At 46.8% G+C, this 24,812-nt stretch overlaps 2 long non-coding RNA genes across 2 annotated transcripts; both read left to right on the top strand.

Moving 5' to 3' along the window:
• Positions 1-754: 754 nt before the first annotated feature.
• Positions 755-23,677, top strand: LOC134307080 (uncharacterized). The gene is made up of 3 exons (XR_010009654.1): positions 755-783; positions 2,967-3,128; positions 23,550-23,677. It is a non-coding gene; the product is annotated as an uncharacterized LOC134307080 (long non-coding RNA).
• On the top strand, positions 11,453-14,888 carry LOC134307079 (uncharacterized). Its single transcript, XR_010009653.1, has 4 exons — positions 11,453-12,005; positions 12,106-12,253; positions 12,998-13,087; positions 14,202-14,888. It is a non-coding gene; the product is annotated as an uncharacterized LOC134307079 (long non-coding RNA).
• Positions 23,678-24,812: the final 1,135 nt, after the last annotated feature.

Here is a 24,812-nt window from a genome sequence, read left to right as displayed (position 1 = left end):
AGGTTGTGAGATACATTATTTTGTGTTCATAAAAAATAGATTGACATGAATCCATGAATACATTACAAGACTTTAATGGATGTATTTCTCTGTAATAAGTGCAGAGTAAATGTTTCCTACGTTTTTCTGATAGTTTGATGACGCTCCCTAACGCTTTAGCTGAACTTGGCGCTTAATCAGCGGTTTCATTTTAATCTTTCTTTAAATAAATACATTTAACCTCAAAATTACAATAAAATAATTTTTGTAGTATACTTAAATCTGTGCAAGAAATCGTAAAATAAATAGGTGTTAGGTGTTTTTTGAACCATTTATATAGATCGGAATGGCGAATGTTAAACGAATGTCGAATATAAAACTAACTACCGCAGTCAATTGGCTGGCCAGTTAATCGACCTGTCACTTTTGAGCTTCAATCGTGAAGTTAAACCTAACTAACCATAAGCAAACAAGCATTCACTGAAATTGTAGAGGCATTTGAATTACCAGATACAAATCAGATATATATTTGTTTTAGTTTTTTTTTTCCTTAGTGCACATTGCAAGATTGTATTGCCTGTTTCATTCAAAGTTGAGTTAGTGCCAAATAAGTAATTAGTATCATTTTAAAGTATGTCTGGGTGGTTGTCATAGCTAGTTAAAACATGTTTGTGTTTGTTTAAGATGTTTGTCATTTTAATGGTGGTCATGCTTGTTAGTTGTATTTTATCTGTAGCTGTTATACTGTCACTTTATCTTTCAGGTTTTGATTGGATGGCAGCTGTTATTGTATGAGGTGGACATGTAAGTTTTGCACTTACTTCACAAACAATCGTCGAAAAATACTTGAGCATTATAGATCCAGTCACGGTCATTATGGAGGAGGATTACCACTTCATTGCATTTACAGTGATTGTGTGTGCTATTTTAAGTCACACAAGGCTCTGGCAACACACGTGAGAAGTCATGGATTTAAATGTGGTGAATCTGTAAACTTCAAAATTAGATGCCTGTTATGTGACTTTAACCAACCTGCAAGTGTTAAACAATACTTCTGTCATCTTAACACATTTGAGAAAAAAAGAAACTCATTTGTCCTTTTAATCATTGTGCTTTTAAGTCAAGGGTTTATTCAAGTTTTACTTCACACAAAAGTCGATATCATAGCTCTGCTTTGTTACAAGACTTTAAAGCTGAACTTCTTTCTTGCCCACCACTGAGTGAACACTCCGGTGTTAAACTAGATGCTGGCGGGAACTCCTCTAATAACACTGAGTCACCTGATGTGGATTTTGATTTACAGTTTGATGATGATGATGATTATGATGCTGGAGTTGAACATGATAACATTGGTGACAAAATTAAGAGTAGACTTGCATCTTTGCTTCTACGTATGCAATCGGTCTTGCATGTATCTATATCAGCTACTCAGGAAATAGTAAATCAAATGTGATGTTACATTTGATTTTTCCAAAACTTTGTCAATCACAGTCAGGTCAGTACAGATCATTTTATGATGGGCTATACTTCAAAGAGAGTGAAATTGTTTCTCATGAGTTGTCAGTTTACTTAGGGTTATATATAGACGAATTTGAAATTTGTAACCCTTTGGGAACTTCAAGAAAAAAAACATAAAATAACTGCTATTTATTGGGTAATTGCAAATTTGCCTATCAGGTACAGATCAGCCTTGTCCAGTATATATGTAGCCTTGCTGTGCAATAGTACTGATGTGAAAACATTTGGTTATGAACGAGTTGTTGAACCACTACTCAAAGAGCTTTGTATATTTGAGAATCAAGGATTTTACATTAGTAGACCGGGTACTTATGTGTCATCAGATAATTTAGGAGCACATTCCTTTTGCTGGCTTTCAGGAGTCGTTTTCTGTTGATAAACTTTGCAGATTCTGCTTAGCCAGCCGCAGTGAAATACAGAGTACATCTGTCAGAACTGGTTGCTTTCCACTTAGAACAAAAATATCATACAATGAAGCTGTTCAGAAGCTTAAAGAGCAAGAGAGCATAGTTGTCAATGGTATTAAAAGTGACTGTCTTAAATAAGCTAAACTTTTTTCACTGTGTAACAGCCTTTCCACCTGACTTTTTACATGATTTGCTGGAAGGAATAGTGCCTGTGGAGCTGTGTTTGTGTTTAAAGACATTGATTGCTAAGAAATATTTTACTTTAGAGGAACTAAATACTGCAATTCAGCGTTTCCCATACAAGTTTTCAGACAAAACAAACAGGCCACATAAAATTCCAAACACATTTATGTTAAAAGGGACAATTGGTGGGAATGGACATGAGAATTGGACACTTTTGAGGCTGCTGCCATTACTGATTGGGGATAAAGTGTCAGAGAATGATACAGCTTGGTGTGTCCTTACAGATCTTAAAGACATTGTGGAAATTTTAGCTTCATCCACATTTACAGAAGAAAAGCTTTTCTGCCTTGAAGCCAAAATCTTTGAACATCGGCAGCTTCTGCAAGAAGCTTTTCCTGCTTTTAAGTTGAAACCGAAGCACCACTATCTTGAACACTACCCCTATCTAATTCGCTGTTTTGGTCCTCTACTTGACTTCTGGACAATAAGATTTGAGGCCAAGCACAGCTTTTTTTAAGAAAGTTGTCCGGGACGTTAATAACTTCAAAAATATTTTGATGACTTTAGCTTCAAGGCACCAGCTCATGTTAGCTTATAATATGGACATGCCTAACCTGTTCAAACCAACAGTGCAAGTTGGAAAAATTTCAACTGTTTCTTTTGAGATTTTGGACCTCTCAGTTAAGGACGCTATCAAAAGGAAATACAAAAGTGTGACTTCTGTGTCTCTTGCTACAACTGCTTTCATCCATGGGACCAAATACACTCAAGGAATGTTTTTATCCACAGGAAGCACAAGTGGACTTCCTGATTTTGGGAAAATGATAAATGTGCTAATTGTGGAAAACACACCCTGTTTTATTGTGGAACCTTATACAGCTTGGTACCTGGAACACCTGAGATGCTATGAAGTCTGCAAGAACTACTCTGCAAAGCTGCTTGTAGTCCAGCCAGAGGAACTCAACGATTACTTCCCCCTGTCAGCTTATATGGTGCGAGGCAGACTGTTGATCCCTCCAAAAGCATTTCTGCTACATTGAGGTAAGTTTGACCAAATTGTCAGATTATTCCTAAACTTGATGTATTTTCATGCTAAGAGATGTTGCAATTTAAGTGATGTGATTAAGTGAACTCAGATGTGTATATTTAATGCATTGCTGAACAGTTGAACTGGATAAGACTTGGCCATACCAACACGATTAATTTTAAGCCTAATGTCAGGGCTGCAAGATTAATTAAATGTTTATCGTTATTACAATATTAGTTATTGTAATAAACACATTGTAAGAATTGTGATAACACTTCATTTTTCAAGGAAATATTTAAATCTTTACAATTTAAATATTTATACCCTCATAAATTTTACCGTTGTTCTCAGCATTGTGGAATTCGTAGGACACCATTATTAGTGATTGTAACTGCAGCAGCTCTTTGATGATGCATCATAATCTGCACAATGCATTAGTAAAATATGTGTCAGGTAAATGCTGTAAATATTAATGGGAATTACCCATAGAAAGACTAAATTCTAAACATATTTCAGGTGGACAAAGGCAGAATGGGACTGGTTAGTTTGGGAACAAAACATGGTATTAAGGCAATAAGGTGATGCTATTTTTTATTTATTCTCTCCCAGTGTCCAGAATCCAAAATGCTACTGAGAATCATTCTAAACAAAGATGACATTAGGAAGATACGTACAGTACTGACAGTGAGCCAGAGACTCTTGATTCCTTTCACACTTTTTTGAAGTGCAAGCTTGGTTTGGAAGGTGACTTTGTAGTGCAATTTCAAGATTCAGACTTTGACAATGAGTTCTGCAACTTGGTAAACTTGTCTGAACTTCCTAAAGAGAAGGCAACTCTTAAGATCATTATCAAGCAAGCCCCTGAGTCGTATCATACTGACTCAACACTGGACACAGCAAGTCTTTCATCACCATCGTCCGTTGAGGACAGTCCTATTTGCCGTCGACCTTGGCCTGACCCTTTTGTCATTCCTAAATTTTCGTATGATGTGGAATTGAAGCTCAAACATGGTAATGAAGCATACCAGGAGAACGGAACCCTTCTCAATATAAGCAAAGACACAAAATCTGAGATACTTGACAAGTTTATTGTTTTATTTGGATCCCCATTAGCTACTATTTCCATAGCAGCTATTCTTCCTGGGGTCCGACAAACAGAAAATACATACAAAACAATTAAATAGTACATAAGTAACACATTACATTAAAATTTCTCTGTTTTAGCTTAAACTGCCCGGTTATTGATCTTACTAGCACTGATTCAGCTAATCTTTACATTTGTTAAATAATGTCTTTTTAGTGATTTCTTAAAACATATTTTACTCTCAATTTTAAGTAGTGAAACAGGCAAAGAGTTCCACTCCTTAATAGCTCTGTAAACCACAGTTCTACACATGTAATTAGTTCTTGCTCTTGGTAATTTAAAATAGTTTTTTGTTGAATATCTTGTGGTATTAGTTTCTCTCGCTCTTATTTGTTCTAACTGATCATAAAGGCTCGCTGGATATTTTAGCTCATAAGTATTCTTTATGAGTTCCACAAGGTTTGTCTTCCACTATCTTCAACCTTTAGCCACTCTAGTTCCTTGTGCATTTTATCAATGTTGGTTCTATATGGGCAATGCAGTGCTGTTCTTGCTGCCTTATTCTGCATTATCTGTAATTTCATCAGATGTTTTTTTGCTGCATTAGACCATACTGCTGCACAGTAATCTAAGTTAGATAATACCAAAGATTTTATTACTAGTTTTAATGCCTTCTGTGTGAAAAATTCTGAACATCTTCTTATTACAGCTAAGCATTTGCCCATTTTTGTTATCGTATTCTCAATATGCTTTTCCCATGATAATCTATCATCTATTATGACCCCCAATAGTTTTACTTCTTTTACTTGTTTAATTATTTTGTAACGGTTGTATTTTCAATTTTATACCGTCACTATTAATAAATCAGGGTCACACTAGTCTGTCATATGTCGTACTACAATATAATCATTCTCAACCATAGAAAATATCAGCCAAGTGTGTATTATAAACATGTACAAAAAAACGAACAATATTAACCACATATAACCCAAATCTTTTCACCACAATATAATTATACATACACTATATTCTTTTACAGAATGTCCATTTATGTAACTACCTGACTTGGATCGATCTCACCCGTTAGTCCTTTTGTTGATATGATAGAGATACCCATATGAATACAGATGGACTTGCTACCCTGGAGATCCTGAAGTCCAATAAACTTTTCTTCCATGCAGCTCCTTTGCCACCTTTTGCATAAGTCCAGTAATAATCCACCCGTTCTTATGAGCCTGCGGTTAGGAACACCAAAGCCATGAAATCTACAAATCCGTATTGAGCATGAAAACAGCGTTTTCTCAATCTGTATCTCCTAAACACCATTAAACCGCTGGTTGTGTTTGTTTTTTTCTTTTGGTCCAGTGTTCTTCTTCTTTTATCCCCTTTTCCTCAACTCTCCATCTCATTATCAGTCCCTATTGGTCAGCGCCGGCATAACATTTAAATTTATTATGGAACCGCAGGGAAATCGGTTACAATTTCTTCGTCTATCTTTAATGTCACCTCCGATTTTCTTTCTGGTGATAATGTAGATTCAATTATAATGGTCTTTGTTTTTGGTATGTTTAAAATAAGCTTATTGTCTTTGATCCAGTTTGTTACTGACTTTAATTCCTCCTCCAACTCATTAGATAGATCATTCATTGTTTCAGCTGATGCATAAAGAGTAGTATCATCAGCATACATCTGTAACTTGGCTTTATTCAACACTAGTGGCAGATCATTTATATATATTGAGAACAACAGTGGACCAAGACAGCTTCCTTGTGGGACTCCAAGATCCACCTGCTTGCTTTCTGACAAACTTCCATTGTAAAAAACCCTTTGACTCCTATCCGAAAGATAACTTTGAAACCATGCAATAACAGGCGCATCAATCCCATAACAAACTAGCTTATTCAACAACAGCTCATGATTCAGCACATCAAACGCTGCACTAAGGTCTAAAAGTATTACTCCTACTAATCTTTTATCTTCTAGTTCTTTTAACCAATCATCATTCATTTGTATTAATGCAGTGCATGTTGAATGTCCTTTCCTATAAGCATGCCGACAGTTAGAGATTAGATTGTTCTCAGATAAATAGCTTTGTATTCTAGATGTCATTACTTTCTCTAACAATTTTCCCAAACTTGGTAGTAGACTTACAGGTCGACCATTGGGTCCATTTAAGGGACTTTTGATATCTTTAGGTATTGGGATCACTTTTGCTTCCTTCCACAATTTGGGGTATATCCCCTTTCTTAAACTTAATTTAAAGATATAGCAGACCGGTTTAGTTATATATTTTACAGCCATTTTTAAAATTCTCCCATCTAAGTTGTCAATTCCCGATGTTCTTTCATTTTGTATATTGTTTATAAGTTTTTCAACCTCTTCCTCACTTACATGGAAGTTTTTAAATTGACAGTTTTTCTCTTTCATTATTAACTCTTTTATATTTAAACGGTATTGTTTGTCCTTTTGTTTGGTCCTCTTACTTTGAAGGATATCTGTTTTATTAATGAAATAATTGTTAAAATAATTAGCTATTGACTTTGGTTTTGTTAAAAATGATCCTTCGACCTCGATAGAAAATGGCAACAGATTTCCCTTCCTACCTAATATAGATTTTACTGTCTTCCATAGTTCCTTTCCATTGTTAATTGAATCCCCAATCCTATTTTTGTAATACTCTTTTTTTTCTTTTTCCTATTGATTTTGCAAACATAATTTCTCAATTTATAATATACCTTCCAAAGTACAGTACTGCCATTTTTTTATAGCTTCCCTTTTTGCCTCATCCCTTTGGACCATGCTGTTCTTTAATTCTTCATCCATCCATGGAAACTTTATGTTCCTTACTGTGGACTTTTTCAAGGGTGCGTGTTTCTCTACCACTAGCATAAACAACTCCATAAATTTTTCAAGTGCATTATCTGGGTTTTCCTGTTCGTATATATCAGTCCAGCATACAGTTTTTATATCTTCAATGAATTTGTCTAATTTAAACTGCCTATAAGATCGTTTTATAGCTACTCGTGGTGCAGCTTTCGGCATTTTAGTTTTTCTTGTTATAATTACTATATTATGATCACTGCTGCCTACTGGCACAGAAATAGCCTTAGAACACTGATCACTTGCATTTGTACAAATATGATCTATGCATGTAGATGTTTTTATTCCCGCCTTATTTGTTACGGTTCTTGTTGGAACAGTTACTACTTGTTCTATGTAACAGGTATTTAATATATTTAACCACTTCTTTTTAAGTGGACAAGATGTTGATAGCCAGTCAATGTTGATGTCGCCCAACAAATATATTTCCCTATTTCCATCAGTCACTTTATCCATCATTTCCCCCATCAATTCAAAATATCTACTATCAGCATTTGGTGGTCTATAGCAGCATCCTACAAGTAGAGGTTGCAGATGAGGTAACTGTATTTGTAACCACAAGGCTTCTAGTTCATTAAAAGACAAGTCAGTTCTAAGTTTTGCTACTATATGTGTTTGGATATAGATCGCAATCCCGCCACCATAGCTATTCCTATCTTTCCTATAAATATTAAACCCTTGTATTGCTACAACATCATTTTCAAAGGTAGAGTCTAGATGTGTTTCTGATACTGTTAAAACATGAATTTTATGATCTTCCAATATTTCAGCTATTTCATGAATTTTGTTTCTTAAACTGCATATATTAAGATGTGCTATATTTAACCCTTTCTTTGAAAGTTTATTTACAGATGGCATTATCTATTTATATTCATAACTATGCTTTACATCATACAATGAACTTCTTAATATTACACATTTTGTGTTTGTGTTCTAATTCGCGTACGTACCGCTAGACTCCCACTAGGGCTGGGCGATATGGATCAAAAATAATATCTCGATATTTTTTGCTGAACGGCGATATACGATATATATCTCGATATTTTTTTAAAAAGACACTTCTGAGACAAAGCTACATGTTCCAATTTTTTTACAGCCACTTTTATTAATATTCATGCTGGGGAAGCTTCACACAAGAATAATTTTTCCTTAAAAAAAAAAAAAAAAGAGCTATTCTAAGAAAAAAAAAAGTTGTTTTCTAAGGCATCGCCTGTCGTCTAATGTGAATTACAGATATATTGTCTGGTCCTTTAAGAATGTTAAATGTACTATAGGGCGCAGGGAGCGAGTGTGTAGGGAAGATGTTGGAATGACACGGTTTCCGGCTGAGCTTGTGTGACATTAAAAGTAAAACCCCGTTAAAGTAAACCCCTCGTTAACCCCCCACCCCCCCATGTTTGGACTTTATACATTATTTTATGTATATGTCGCCACAACATTAACATTTACATTAATATTTTATTTTACTGTGTAGAACTCTGTAATACAGGCAGAACTAATCGTTCATGTTGCTGTGTAACTATTACAACATCTAATGCATTTTAATCAGCGTTCTGCTGATGCACTTTATTATTCACTTTATTATTATTTAACAGCTTTATTTGTTGTTTAATTGCTGTTTGCTCCTTGTTTACTGCAGAGTTAGTGCATGCAATTTAATAATGTTTGGTTGTTTATTGGCCGACAACAAGAATTACTATAATAGAAGATAAATAAATAAATGATGTGTCGGACGTCGGGCGATCGTCCTGTATAAACTAACACGACCACGTACAACATCCAGTACAGAAATCCCCATAATGTTTGTATTTACAGATAGAGCAAATACAGGGGTTGGACAAAATAACTGAAACACCTGGTTTTAGACCACAATAATTTATTAGTATGGTGTAGGGCCTCCTTTTGCGGCCAATACAGCGTCAATTCGTCTTGGAAATTACATATACAAGTCCTGCACAGTGGTCAGAGGGATTTTAAGCCATTCTTCTTGCAGGATAGTGGCCAGGTCACTACGTGATGCTGGTGGAGGAAAACGTTTCCTGACTCGCTTCTCCAAAACACCCCAAAGTGGCTCAATAATATTTAGATCTGGTGACTGTGCAGGCCATGGGAGATGTTCAACTTCACTTTCATGTTCATCAAACCAATCTTTCACCAGTCTTGCTGTGTGTATTGGTGCATTGTCATCCTGATACACGGCACCGCCATTGGATGCACATGGTCCTCCAGAACGGTTCGGTAGTCCTTGGCAGTGACGCGCCCATCTAGCACAAGTATCGGGCCAAGGGAATGCCATGATATGGCAGCCCAAACCATCACTGATCCACCCCCATGCTTCACTCTGGGCATGCAACAGTCTGGGTGGTACGCTTCTTTGGGGCTTCTCCACACCGTAACTCTCCCGGATGTGGGGAAAACAGTAAAGGTGGACTCATCAGAGAACAGTACATGTTTCACATTGTCCACAGCCCAAGATTTGCGCTCCTTGCACCATCGAAACCGACGTTTGGCATCGGCACGAGTGACCAAAGGTTTGGCTATAGCAGCCCGGCCGTGTATATCGACCCTGTGGAGCTCCCGACGGACAGTTCTGGTGGAAACAGGAGAGTCGAGGTGCACATTTAATTCTGCCGTGATTTGGGCAGCCGTGGTTTTATGTTTTTTGGATACAATCCGGGTTAGCACCCGAACATCCCTTTCAGACAGCTTCCTCTTGCGTCCACAGTTAATCCTGTTGGATGTGGTTTGTCCTTCTTGGTGGTATGCTGACATTACCCTGGATACCGTGGCTCTCGATACATCACAAAGACTTGCTGTCTTGGTCACAGATGCGCCAGCAAGACGTGCACCAACAATTTGTCCTCTTTTGAACTCTGGTATGTCACCCATAATGTTGTGTGCATTGCAATATTTTGAGCAAAACTGTGCTCTTACCCTGCTAATTGAACTTTCACACTCTGCTCTTACTGGTGCAATGTGCAATTAATGAAGATTGGCCACCAGACTGGTCCAATTTAGCCATGAAACCTCCCACACTAAAATGACAGGTGTTTCAGTTATTTTGTCCAACCCCTGTATATGCACATCACATATACAAACACGAGTCAGAACAACAGGAGACGCACCGTTACGTTATTATTACTTTCTCAACACTTGATGTGAAGTAAATACGTGCATGTCAGCGCAGCTTGTGTTGGTTTTTAAAACGAATAACGACTCGTTTTCTTGTTTTTTAACTTTGGGATTTGAAGTGAAAAACGAATGAAGGTACACGGAGCTGGAACCTTTTGTCTGGACTTGTTTTCGGCATTCTCTACAGAATACATTATTCTGCTGCTCATCTGACACTTTGAATTCGAACCATCTCCAAATAATTCCAAAAAGAGTCATTATTTTTCTTTTCAGTAAGCAGCTCCTCTTCGATAGCTTCTGTCATGTCTTTATCCGTCTCCATGCTATCGCTGCCTGCAGGACTTACTGGTGAAGCAGTGGGGAGGGGCGAGTTGTGTTCAGTGAGGCAGAGGGGCAGGGCAGGTGAACATGTGCAGAGACAAACTGGGAGAAGAGAAAGACGAACTGTCGGATCTAACTGGAACGCAACATCTATATCGATATAGGCGATATTGTCTTATCTTATATCGCGTATGAAAATATATCGATATTTTATAAAATCTCGATATATCGCCCAGCCCTAACTCCCACCTCTTATATTATGCATCTCCTTTGCTTTCTCCATCCTATTGGGAGGATGTACTACTAGTTTATCATATCTAAGATATGCCACATCACCCCTCTCTCTTGCAGCTCTCAAGGCTGGCATAAGTTCTTTCCTCTTCTGACGAACAGCTTCTATACTATCTTCACTAACGTAGATGTTACTCCCTTTTAGATTTTTAGAATTTGCTAAGGCAGTTGCTTTGTCTTTGTGTCGTAGAAATTTCACCACTACAGGACGTGGTCTGGACTCATTGTTAGCAATTTTACCTGTCCTATGCGCTCGTTCAATTTTAACTGTTGTACTATCCATGTTCAGTTTCTCAGCCATCAGTTTTTTTACTTTGTCTTCTGTTTCAGACCAGTTTTCATTTGGAGTTTCTGGAATACCGTCCACTACAATGTTGTTTCTCCTAGACTGACCCTCCAAATAGTCCATCTTTCCAGTCATTGTTATCATGGATTCACATATCGTCTTTGTCAGTTTGTATTGATTTTAAATCTATTTTGATTCTTTTGATATCCCCACTCATCTCCTCAATATCCTTTTGAGAAAACTGTAGGCTGGCCTTTAGCTCACATGTCTCTCTCACAATCTCATCGACTCTTTTATTCATTGTCTCCATTATAAGTTGAACGGATCCTTTAAAATTACTCTCTTGCTGCTGTAGGAGTTGAACATAGAAGTCTTTTTGCTGGTGTAACAATTCTTTTACTTGTTGAAGGGAAACACTATCCTCACTTGCCATTCCTGCTCCTTTAGGCGGCATGACTGTTTAGAGCTAGCGCGATGTAGCAGCCCCCTTCAGTCGGCCTCCGTGCAGAGCGTTCTGAGCGAGCGCGTAGTTGAAACGGTGTTACAAGCTCGCACTTAATCGCCGATCTCCGATCGTCTTTCCCTATACGAAAACAGCTTTACCCGATCATCTATCCAACCTCCAACCGAATTCCTTAATCAAATCCAGCAGTTTATTCCTTAAAAAAATATCGGCAGCGATCCGGCCGTGCCAAACAGGAAAACAGCGTGACAGGAAATGACGTTCCTGTAGTCAGTCATAATGTTGAGGAGATGAAGAAGAAGAAAGTAGATTGGAAGAAAGTTACTGACATGATGGCCAGCACATTCTCTCTACGACGAAAAGAAATAGTCGAAGAACAACCACTTGTGGCAGAGGTGAAAGCCAAATGGCCAGCTTTGTTCACTGATCGACAGGTAAATGTTATGTTAAAAATCCTCTACATTACCGATTATGTACCATGACGTACACATTGCATGAATAAATTTTTCTGTTTTCTTGTCTTGTTTACTGTAGATTGAAGCTGAATTCACTCGACTTACGTCCATTGGCTTGTGGGATTCGTTTGTTTCTGGGCTGGACCAGCATTTGGCTAGATTCTTGCAGATGTACAGGGCCAAGAGTCACTGCATTTCAGAGCCTCCTGACTATGCTTGATTATGATGTGAGTATTACAGCTGTGTCCGAGAAATATGCAGTTCACTCAGATGTGATGTGGTAATGAGTGTTGCACTGGTGAGTGGATCAGACTCAGCACTGTGCGAGTACAGCAGACACTGGAGTTTTTAAACACTGTGTCCTTTCACAGTCAGCTCTATTACCTTGTTGGTCCACTTTGTGATGTAATGTCAGGGACAATAGCTCATCTTTTCGTACACAGTTTACATTAGTCATCCTGTAGTCCATTAGTTGCCACAGGACACTGTTGGCTGGATGTTTTTGGTTGGTGGGCTATTCTCAGTCCAGCAGTGACACTGGTCTGCTGATACAAGTGGAAGACACAACACACACTAAAACACTACCACCATGTTGGTGTCCCTGCAATGCTGAGAATGATCCACCACTTAAATAATGCATGTGGTGGTCCTGTGAGGCTCTTTTAAAAGTACTGATTTTGGTACCCAACCCATGTACCACACCACACACTCATTGGCCACTGTGCTTGCACAAATTAGAATTAGTCCTCTGCATTTTACCCGTCCATGCAGTGAAACACACATACACATTAGTGAACACACACTAGGAGGCAGCCTTATCAACGGCGCCCAGAGAACAGTTGGTTAGGTGACTTGCCCAAGGTTCTGTCAGAGGATCGAACCGGCAACCTTACGATCACAAGATTGGTTCCCTAACCAATTTAATTGTAGTTACTCATACTGACATGCCTTATGTGCTCTGTCTTCAACAGAATTCACTCCAAAATAAAAGGTCAGTCACGCTTAGAGGCCTTCCACACTTTCTCAGAGAGGATCCATCCAAGTTTTTAAAGACTGCTGAGGTAAGTGTGATCAGAACATGTATTGCATGTGTAACATAACTTGTAGAGTTTAAGGTATCAAACATGGTAATGTAAAATGAGTGTTCATTTTCTAAACTCCAGAATGAAACTCTCTATACTCAAACTCATCAGATCCCAGACAGAAGCTGGGTTTATCGCTAAAGATGATGTGGTTCCAGTATATAGCAGTCCAGGTTTCTTGTTCATGATGCCACTGCAGCCTGGTTAGAACAGCCTAGATGGTGGGCAGTTATCATGCATATTGGCACAACTACAATATCTCTCAGCCAAGCAAGCACATTGCACGGTCTGAACTAACTGTGGATTTTATACTTTATATTTGAAACTGATTCATATTGGTTATTAACCAGTTTGGTGAAAGCATTTAATTTTTAATGTGTGCATAATCATATACACTCTGAACTGGTCTTGTGATTTTAAAATGACATGAAATAACCCTTTAGTAAATATGATTTCATTACTGCTGAAAGTTCATTATGGCCTGCTATTTTTTTAATCTGTTTTGAACATGTTATTAAACAGTTTTTAATCAAAGATATGTGGTGTTGACACTTAAAGTGGAATGTTAACTGATTTTTTTTTAATCCTTTGCATTGCTTGGCATTTAGAGAGAGCAGATCTGTATATGATTATGATTGAATAAGGAATTGTGAGATTGTGACATTGTAGTTTATATAATAGTTTATATATTTACATAGAATTAGTTTAAAGGTGCTTCTTTTGACATTTTTATGCAGATGGGAGACACATGTACCCAAAGTAAACACTATTTAAGATTATTGATTTTAGAGCATTCAGTTGTTGGTAAGATCAGTACAATTGGTATGCTAGGAGGCCTTACCTATTACCTGATTGATTTACTACTAAATAATAACAAATAGCCTTTTTGATACTCCTGTTAAAGTTAGTTTTAGTGTTGGGTACAGAGGTTAAGCATATGGGTTAGGTGTAGGCATAGGTATAGTATTTGCCTACGGTAATATGAAAATCGCTTATGGATGTACTCACAAACATGCATGTGTGTTTCCTTTTTTTATTTGGGCCAGAGGAAATGTAACATTTAATTAATTTTATTTCCTTTTGTTACTTGTAGGCTACAGAGAGTGAGGAACGTATGGGAAAAGGAGTGAATGTTGGTATCCTGCTGGTAAAAGAAGGAGAGGACGTCTTTGACTTTTCGGTGGTGCTGGAGGAGCAGATTGTCCTGAGTAACATTCAGAAGGTTCTAATGAACATTGGTGGTGAACAGTGTTCTGCCAGGGTTCATGGACTTCGAAACAGACTTCTGTGTGAAACTCTGTAGTTAAGAGTTGAATATACTGGAATATTTTTCACTGGATATAGTGGATTTATAAATTTTTTCTGTGTTTTATGTATTGCCAAAAATTGCACTTGCAAGTGCAATTATGTTCATGGGCATTTGGTACTAAATAGGTGTTGCTGTTTTGTTCTTAAAGGGGACTACATCTAAAGTTCTGCATGATTCAATAGTTCATATATAAAGAGGTAAGTGGTAAGGCCCCATTGTAGTACTGACTTACATTTCTTTTCAGTGGTGGTGAGAGAACTCCACGTTTTATTTGCTATCCAAAAACACATGAGTAAAAGCTACACATCTGGGGTTTTTATTTTTAAACAATGTCTTGCACCATATCTTTAAAAAAATCGTATCACCAATACACAACATTACTGTAATAGCTTTCTGTTGGGTAGTTTTTAGGGGTCAAGTGCTTTAGATGTAATTATTACTGCACTGTGGATAATTCTGCCACACTTTCACATAGTATTTCAAGTCAGACAGGGTTAGGGTTAGGGGATGTTTAACCAATGTGGCTTTTTTCCCATTGGCGGAGACACGAAGTGGGATAGGCCAAGATCGTTTTTGCCGAACCTAACTTTCCCATGCATTAGTATAGCGAACGGGCCCCGACCAAGTTGGCCTGTACTGCATGACGGGGGGCAGAATTTCGCGGTCTCGGGCCAATGCCAACTTAAGTCACACCACGAAATCGACTCGACGGTGGCCAGGGTACCGAAACGTCCCCGTGCCCATTCGGTCATATTTTCCTCGACACATGGCCGACGGCCCCGGGACCCGGTGGGTGGGTCCGGGGGGGCGTGGCCAGAGCGCCGAAGGGTCCCCGTGCCCACCCGGTAATATTTTCGGCAAGAGTCGTCCCACGGCCCCGGGACCCGGTGGGTGGGTCCGTGGGGGCGTGGCCAGAGCGCCGAAGGGTCCCCGTGCCCACCCGGTAATATTTTCGGCAAGAGTCGTCCCACGGCCCCGGGACCCGGTGGGTGGGTCGGGGGGGGCGGGGGGGGGCCCCCCCCGCGACCCCCGAGGACTTTCTGCGACGCGTTCCCCGAGACTCGCCCGATCGTCCCCAGGCCCGTCCGGGGGGGCGTGGGCGGGCGGGGGGGGCGGACCGCGGCGGTCCCGCGTCTCTAGGACCTCCCCGAGTCTACTTCCGGTTCCCGCCCACTGGGGGGGCGGGGCTTCGGGGGGGCGGCCGGGCGCGGCCGGGGGGGCGCCCCCACCGAGTACGGGCCCGGTACGAGCACCCCGTGTGGAGAGATCGCTCAGAGAAGGCTTCTTCGTTGGGGGGGGGGGGGGGGCGGGATGGGGGGGGTGGGTGTCGTCTTTAGGGGCGAGGGGGGTACCCCCCCCCCCCACTCGGGCTTTCCCAGATGAACCGTTGGATATGTCTTACCTTTCACTCAGCCAGAGCAGTGTGTGTGTGTGTGTGTGAGAGAGCTGAAAACCAGGACTTTTTGCCATAGGACTGTATGTCGAAAAGTGTGAAAAAAGGCAGTTTTCGAAAGGTCGTCGTATCGCCACCGAAATCGGAGGGGTCGTACGGGGGCGCGACCCGAGCGACATATCCGAGCCCCGCGTCCGTGGGTCGAGAGGCCTCCGAGATACGGCCCCCGGGGCGTACGCGAGTAGGCCTAGGCCCGAAAAGCACGTCCGGGGGTCCCGCGAGGGAGGCGGAGGTCGCGGGGACTCGGGAATCGGAGAGGGCGTAGGGGGGCGCGTCCCGAACGACATACCGGAGACCCGCGGCCGTGGGTCGTACGGCCTCCGAGATACGGCCTCCCGGGCGTACGCGGATAGGCACGGGCCCGAGGACCACGTCCGGGGGTCCCGCGAGAGAACCTCAGGTCTCGTGGATTCGGGAATCGGAGAGGGCGTACGGGGGCGCGTCCCGAGCGACATGTCGGAGCCCCGCGGACGCGGGTCGGACGGCCTCCGAGATACGGCCCCCGGGGCGTACGCGGATAGGCCCGGGCCCGAGGAGCACGTCCGAGGGTCCCGCGAGGGAAGCGGAGGTCGCGGGGACTCGGGGATCGGAGAGGGCGTACGAAGGCGCGTCCCGAGCGACATATCGGAGCCCCGCGACCGTGGGTCGAGAGGCCTCCGAGATACGGCCTCCCGGGCGCACGCGAATAGGCCCGGGCCCGAGGATCACGTCCAGGGGTCCCGCGAGGGAAGCGGAGGTCGCGGGGACTCCGGACTCGGAGAGGGCGTACGGGGGCGCCTCCCGAGCGACATATCGGAGCCCCGAGACCGTGGGTCGAGAGGCCTCCGAGATACGGCCTCCCGGGCGTACGAGCCTAGGCGGAGGCTCGGGTGGCGGGGGGTTCGGGGGGGGCCCCCCCCCGAATCAGAGGGGTTGGGGGGGGGGGACCCCCCCCCACACGTCGGACTCTCGTACAAACTGTTGCATCTGCCTCCGTGTCTCTGCGCACGACCGTACGCTCGAAGGGTGCGAGAAGCCTCCAGAGCCACGCCGTGTGCCGGGGGAGAACGTGACTTTACGGAGTCGTCGCTGGTGACGCTTCGGTGATATATTTTACTAACCGGCCAGTTTATGTCCAGAACGAAAAAGCCTTCAGGGCCACTCGGGACCCAGAGTCGAGCGCTCCCGTCCGGGTCCCGCGTCCCTAGGACCTTCCCGAGTCTACTTCCCGTTCCCGCCCACCCGGGGGGCCGGGCTTCGGATACGCGGCGCGTCAGGCCCGGGGGGCGACCCACGCCGGGTCTCGGACCCGTACGGGCGACCCGGGCGTCGGTGCGCTCTGAGGCTTCGTCCAGGCACTCGGGTGTTAGACTCATACTCTGGCAGATTCTGTGCCTAGCGTTCGGGTGGAAAGAGACGGAATTTCGCCAAGCGAGGTCGCAGGCCCGCGGGATCCGAGTACGACGGACCGGGCCGCCGTGGGGGCGACATATCGGAGCCCCGTGACCGTGGGCCCTTCGGTCCGGGAGCCAGGGCCCCAGAAAGGAGTGGTCCCAGGTGACACTTCGGTGATATAAATCACTAACCGGCCCGTTTAAGCCCAGGAACGAAAGCGTCCAGGGCGACTACGTACGGCGAGTCGAGCGCTCCCGTCCGGGTCCCGCGTCCCTAGGACCTTCCCGAGTCTACTTCCCGTTCCCGCCCACCCGGGGGGCCGGGCTTCGGATATGCGGCGCGTCAGGCCCGTGGGGCGACCCACGCCGGGTCTCGGACCCGTACGGGCGACCCGGGCGTCGGTGCGCTCTGAGGCTTCGTCCAGGCACTCGGGTGTTAGACTCATACTCTGGCAGACTCTGTGCCTAGTGTTCGGGTGGAAAGAGACGTAATTTCGCCAAGCGAGGTCGCGGGCCCGCGGGATCCGAGTATGACGGACCGGGCCGCCGTGGGGGCGACATATCGGAGCCCCGTGACCGTGGGCCCTTCGGTCCGGGAGCGAGGGCCCCAGAAAGGAGTGGTCCCAGGTGACACTTCGGTGATATAAATTACTAACCGGCCCGTTTAAGCCCAGGAACGAAAAAGCCTTCAGGGCTACTCGGGACCCAGAGTCGAGCGCTCCCGTCCGGGTCCCGCGTCCCTAGGACCTTCCCGAGTCTACTTCCTGTTCCCGCCCACCCGGGGGGCCGGGCTTCGGATATGTGGCGCGTCAGGCCCGGGGGGCGACCCACGCCGAGTCTCGGACCCGTACGGGCGACCCGGGCGTCGGTGCGCTCTGAGGCTTCGTCCAGGCACTCGGGTGTTAGACTTATACTCTGGCAGACTCTGTGCCTAGTGTTCGGGTGGAAAGAGACGGAATTTCGCCAAGCGAGGTCGCAGGCCCGCGGGATCCGAGTACGACGGACCGGGCCGCCGTGTGGGCGACATATCGGAGCCCCGTGACCGTGGGCCCTTCGGTCCGGGAGCCAGGGCCCCAGAAAGGAGTGGTCCCAGGTGACACTTCGGTGATATAAATCACTAACCGGCCCGTTTAAGCCCAGGAACGAAAGCGTCCAGGGCGACTACGTACGGCGAGTCGAGCGCTCCCGTCCGGGTCCCGCGTCCCTAGGACCTTCCCGAGTCTACTTCCGGTTCCCGCCCACTGGGGGGGCGGGGCTTCGGGGGGGCGGCCGGGCGCGGCCGGGGGGGCGCCCCCACCGAGTACGGGCCCGGTACGAGCACCCCGTGTGGAGAGATCGCTCAGAGAAGGCTTCTTCGTTGGGGGGGGGGGGGGGGGGGGGGCGGGATGGGGGGGGTGGGTGTCGTCTTTAGGGGCGAGGGGGGTACCCCCCCCCCCCACTCGGGCTTTCCCAGATGAACCGTTGGATATGTCTTACCTTTCACTCAGCCAGAGCAGTGTGTGTGTGTGTGTGTGAGAGAGCTGAAAACCAGGACTTTTTGCCATAGGACTGTATGTCGAAAAGTGTGAAAAAAGGCAGTTTTCGAAAGGTCGTCGTATCGCCACCGAAATCGGAGGGGTCGTACGGGGGCGCGACCCGAGCGACATATCCGAGCCCCGCGTCCGTGGGTCGAGAGGCCTCCGAGATACGGCCCCCGGGGCGTACGCGAGTAGGCCTAGGCCCGAAAAGCACGTCCGGGGGTCCCGCGAGGGAGGCGGAGGTCGCGGGGACTCGGGAATCGGAGAGGGCGTAGGGGGGCGCGTCCCGAACGACATACCGGAGACCCGCGGCCGTGGGTCGTACGGCCTCCGAGATACGGCCTCCCGGGCGTACGCGGATAGGCACGGGCCCGAGGACCACGTCCGGGGGTCCCGCGAGAGAACCTCAGGTCTCGTGGATTCGGGAATCGGAGAGGGCGTACGGGGGCGCGTCCCGAGCGACATGTCGGAGCCCCGCGGACGCGGGTCGGACGGCCTCCGAGATACGGCCCCCGGGGCGTACGCGGATAGGCCCGGGCCCGAGGAGCACGTCCGAGGGTCCCGCGAGGGAAGCGGAGGTCGCGGGGACTCGGGGATCGGAGAGGGCGTACGAAGGCGCGTCCCGAGCGACATATCGGAGCCCCGCGACCGTGGGTCGAGAGGCCTCCGAGATACGGCCTCCCGGGCGCACGCGAATAGGCCCGGGCCCGAGGATCACGTCCAGGGGTCCCGCGAGGGAAGCGGAGGTCGCGGGGACTCCGGACTCGGAGAGGGCGTACGGGGGCGCCTCCCGAGCGACATATCGGAGCCCCGAGACCGTGGGTCGAGAGGCCTCCGAGATACGGCCTCCCGGGCGTACGAGCCTAGGCGGAGGCTCGGGTGGCGGGGGGTTCGGGGGGGGCCCCCCCCCGAATCAGAGGGGTTGGGGGGGGGGGACCCCCCCCCACACGTCGGACTCTCGTACAAACTGTTGCATCTGCCTCCGTGTCTCTGCGCACGACCGTACGCTCGAAGGGTGCGAGAAGCCTCCAGAGCCACGCCGTGTGCCGGGGGAGAACGTGACTTTACGGAGTCGTCGCTGGTGACGCTTCGGTGATATATTTTACTAACCGGCCAGTTTATGTCCAGAACGAAAAAGCCTTCAGGGCCACTCGGGACCCAGAGTCGAGCGCTCCCGTCCGGGTCCCGCGTCCCTAGGACCTTCCCGAGTCTACTTCCTGTTCCCGCCCACCCGGGGGGCCGGGCTTCGGATATGTGGCGCGTCAGGCCCGGGGGGCGACCCACGCCGGGTCTCGGACCCGTACGGGCGACCCGGGCGTCGGTGCGCTCTGAGGCTTCGTCCAGGCACTCGGGTGTTAGACTTATACTCTGGCAGACTCTGTGCCTAGTGTTCGGGTGGAAAGAGACGGAATTTCGCCAAGCGAGGTCGCAGGCCCGCGGGATCCGAGTACGACGGACCGGGCCGCCGTGTGGGCGACATATCGGAGCCCCGTGACCGTGGGCCCTTCGGTCCGGGAGCCAGGGCCCCAGAAAGGAGTGGTCCCAGGTGACACTTCGGTGATATAAATCACTAACCGGCCCGTTTAAGCCCAGGAACGAAAGCGTCCAGGGCGACTACGTACGGCGAGTCGAGCGCTCCCGTCCGGGTCCCGCGTCCCTAGGACCTTCCCGAGTCTACTTCCTGTTCCCGCCCACCCGGGGGGCCGGGCTTCGGATATGCGGCGCGTCAGGCCCGGGGGGCGACCCACGCCGGGTCTCGGACCCGTACGGGAGATCCGGCCCGGCGGCCCTTCCGAGGCCGTGAGGTGTCAGACTCATACTCTGGCAGAAGATGTGCCTAGTGTTCGGGTGGAAGAAGGTGCGATTTCGTAATAGGAGACACTTCGGTGATATAAATTACTAACCAGCCCGTTTATGTCCAGGACAAACGGCCTTCAGAGCGACCCTGGACGGGGGGTAGGGGGGGGGACCCCCCCGACTCGGGGGGGTTGGGGGGGGGGAACCCCCCCCCCCACACGTTGGATCTCCAGCCAAACTTTTTGATATGTCAGTCCTCGTACTTTGCCTGTGCACTGTCTCTTTGTGTAACGAGTGGGGAAAAAGACCTCGAGCCCAACTCTTTGATATGTCGGTCCTCGTACTTTGCCAGAGGACTGTCTCTCTGTTTAACGAGTGGGAAGAAGACCTCGAGCCAAACCCTTCGATACGTCGGTCCTCGTACTTTGCCAGAGCGAGCGTCTCGGCCACTTCTGCGATCTGGGACGCTTAGATGACATAGTCCCTAACCACCGAGAGACGCCCAGACCCGACCCCTACCCTGGGGTCGTGAACCCCGAAATTAGAGGGTTAGGGTCAGACGACACGTGGCAAATCTAAGGACACTTTGGTCGTTCCCAACATTCCCTCGGTCCGGGGACCTGTGCTAGAGAGGTTCCCGGCCTCAGAGAGACCAGGGGAACGTGTCCCGGACGTCGGATCCGGTCGTGATATGCCACTTTGGTACCAATATGCCACTTTGGTAATATGATGCCACTTTTGTACTAGCTAAACACTAACCCGTGAGCCCTCCTGGGACGCTTTTGTACTCTGATGCCACTTTGGTACCACGACCCTACCTCGCTTCGGATGGCGAAACTAAGCCGTGAGCCAACCCTTTTTTTCCTTTGGGTACACTTTTGCAATCTGAGGCCACTTTTGTAATATCCAAACACTAACCCGTGAGCGTCCCGGGGTTTGAAGGGGACGCTTTTGTACTCTGATGCCACTTTGGGAATTGCAACCCTCCGGAGCTCCAGAACGGACTCTGTGCCGACCCGGCGTCTCCCCGGTGCCCCAGAACACCCCAGAGGGTGGTGTCTGGGGTCCGGTGTCTAGCTGACCTTCCTGTACTTTTCTGTGAGAGACGACACGTCCACCCAATCTTCCAACCCGTACATCACAGAGAGCGCTGGTCGATAATGTCCATTCCGACCTTCGACACACGTCTACTGGCTCTCCTCGGGGCCGTGTCCTCTCTCCACTTCTCTTCATCCTATGTACCGATGACTGCAGATCCACGCCACCCTCCTGGTCGAGTATGCCGACGATACAGTTCTTCTGTTCATGCTGTCGGGCGCATCACAGACCCATGGTCCAGGCTCGCGCCCAGGGTCGAACGCTCCGGTCAAAAGGTGCGTCTCGGCCAGGGCTTCGGCCGTGGCGGAGTCCGGAGAGGTTCTGACCTCGTGGGCGCCTTTGGATGTGGAAAAACCACTCCTGCGATCTGGGACGCTTCGATGATATAGTCCCTAACCACATAGAGACGGGTCGCCCCTAGGGTCAAACGCTTCGGTCAAAAGGTGCGTCTCGGCCAGGGCTTCGCCGTGGCGGAGTCCGGTGAGGTCTGTAGGTCCTGGGTGCCTTTGGATGTAGAGAAACCACTTTGGGAATCCTGGACACTTTAGTGATACGTCCCCTAGGTCATGCCAAAACGAAGCCGGAAGACCCCCGTCGTACCGGTGATCTCACGGTCTGTACCGACGGTCCTCGCCCGAAAGACCGTCACGGTCACGGTCCGGGACCTTCTGGCTGCGAGTGACGAGAAAGACCACGGTTAGGGCCAAAATTACCAAAGTGTCTCGGATTCCCAAAGAGGTTTCTTAGGGTCCCAGGCCGAACCGAAGGCCCAGAGCTCGCCAGATCCCCACAGGAGGCTCGGCGTGCCGAGACGCACCATACGGCAAAGTCCCGGCTCTCTCGGGTCAGAGTGACGATAAAGACCACGGTTAGGGCCGAAATTACAAAAGTGTCCCGGATTCCCAAAGAGGTTTCTTAGGGTCCCAGGCCGAACCGAAGGCCCAGGCCTCGCCAGATCCCCACAGGAGGCTCGGCGTGCCGAGACGCACCATACGGCACTGTCCGGGTCCTTCTGGCTGCGAGTGATGAGAAAGACCACGGTTAGGGCCAAAATTACCAAAGTGTCTTGGATTCCCAAAGAGGTTTTTTAGGGTCCCAGGCCGAACCGAAGGCCCAGACGTAGCCAGATCCCTACAGGAGGCTCGGTGTGCCGAGACGCACCATATGGCACTGTCCAGGACCTTCTGGCTGCGAGTGAGTAGAAAGACCTTGGTTAGGTCCAAAATTACAAAAGTGTCCCGGATTCCCAAAGAGGTTTTTTAGGGACCCAGGCCGAGCCCAAGGCCCAGGCCGAGCCAGATCCCTACAGGAGGCTCGGCGTGCCGAGACGCACCATATGGCAAAGTCCCGGCTCTCTCAGGTCAGAGCGACGATAAAGACCATGGTTAGGTCCCAACGCACGAAAGTGTCCCGGATTCCAGAAGTGGTTTTTCGGGGTCCCAGGCCGAACCGAAGGCACAGACCTCGCCAGATCCCTACAGGAGGCTCGGTGTGCCGAGACGCACCATATGGCACTGTCCAGGACCTTCTGGCTGCAAGTGAGTAGAAAGACCTTGGTTAGGTCCAAAATTACAAAAGTGTCCCGGATTCCCAAAGAGGTTTCTTAGGGTCCCCGGCCGTACCGAAGGTCCGGACGTCGACGGATCGCCCCGGGAGGCTCCGCGTGCCGAGACGCAGCACCCGTCCACGTCTCGAGCGAGTCCTTTCACGTTTCACTCTGAAGGCCTTTCACCCTGTTTCCCTCTCGATGTTTCTGGGTGTGATTTTCAGGGAGCGTCTGTCGGTCATGGATTTCGTGAAGATGCTTCGAGACAACGGTCCACTGTAAGAAGCACTACGTAAATAAAGTAGGGTTGTCTCGATTTAACTTTTCTCTTTTTTTTTTCACATGTAGATGGAAGGAGTGTCAGGCACGTGCAGAGACAGACCCCTAGTGGTGCATTTTGGCCATGCCAACTTCAGCCTCATCAAACTAACAGAAAAACGTGGGAAGCATTTACTCTGCACTTATTACAATAAATCCATTCGAATCTTTTAATATATAGATGGAATGTTGTGAAACTATTTCTTATAGACACATAGTATTGTCCTCACAACCTACAGACCTTGTTTTGTTTATACTGCTTTTATTGTCATTTTATTTGAATCGATAGTTAAAACCTGTAAATCCATATGTTTATATCGAAGACCAACAAATCTAGTACACTCTAAGACAATGTGTTGTGATGACGTCAAACTTTTTTTTAACGTACACCAATTACAGTTTTTCTCGATCGCTAAAACACTAAAACCCATTCTTGGAACACGACTGTCGACCGCCAAAACTTGTCTATCGAATGACTCACTAATGTACGATTTAACGTACGATTTGAACAAACCACACAGACACAGAATGAAATGATCTAAAAGTGATAACTGGTAATAGATAGATAAATAACAATGGACTTGTGTGTAGTGATTTCTTGTCATTCTTGGTGCAGATCACTCCAGACCCGTCACATCCGGCACGAGGTATTGTCAGTGTCGTCACAGGTTTCCATCAGAATGCCTTTGGAGTTAAACAACAAGGAATGTGGTTAATAATGTACAACGCTAGTGGAGTGAAACATTTTCACAGAGAGTTTTAGACGATGACGTATACCCTATATGTAGATTCAGTAAGACACTCTCGATCGTCGTGCACAACGTCGATTCATCTGATTGACAAAATTTGCAGCCTAACGCCAAGAACAGAAAGGTTACAAAAACATTGTCACAAAAGCAAGTCATTCGATTATATGTGTATTGTGTGTGTTAACAATATAGATATGTAAGTTAAATATCCTACTGTTTTTTTTCTGTTTGTTTTTTTTTTTCGATAAAAATTTTGGCGATATGTGCCCTTTTCTTTGGCTTGCGCACCTGCACAGGTAAGTGAGTCACAGGCTTAGGTTTAGACACACACACACACACTGATCGACCTCGGCCGTACTCGAAAACCTCTGGGTTAGGGTCCTACGACACGTGGGATATCTCTAGTGACGCCTAAAATTCTCTCAAGTCGGGAACCTTCTACCATATGGTCGGTGAGGATGGCTTGGTAATCTCGATGACGACTCGGTAATAATAACCCCTAACAGCTTCAAATTGGACAACGAAAACACCTCGTCCTGACCCC

Source organism: Trichomycterus rosablanca, unplaced genomic scaffold (assembly GCF_030014385.1).
Source record: "Trichomycterus rosablanca isolate fTriRos1 unplaced genomic scaffold, fTriRos1.hap1 scaffold_245, whole genome shotgun sequence".
Taxonomy (NCBI): domain Eukaryota; kingdom Metazoa; phylum Chordata; class Actinopteri; order Siluriformes; family Trichomycteridae; genus Trichomycterus; species Trichomycterus rosablanca.
The sequence above is the reverse complement of the archived record's forward strand: the minus strand, read 5'-3'. Positions and strand labels throughout refer to the sequence as shown.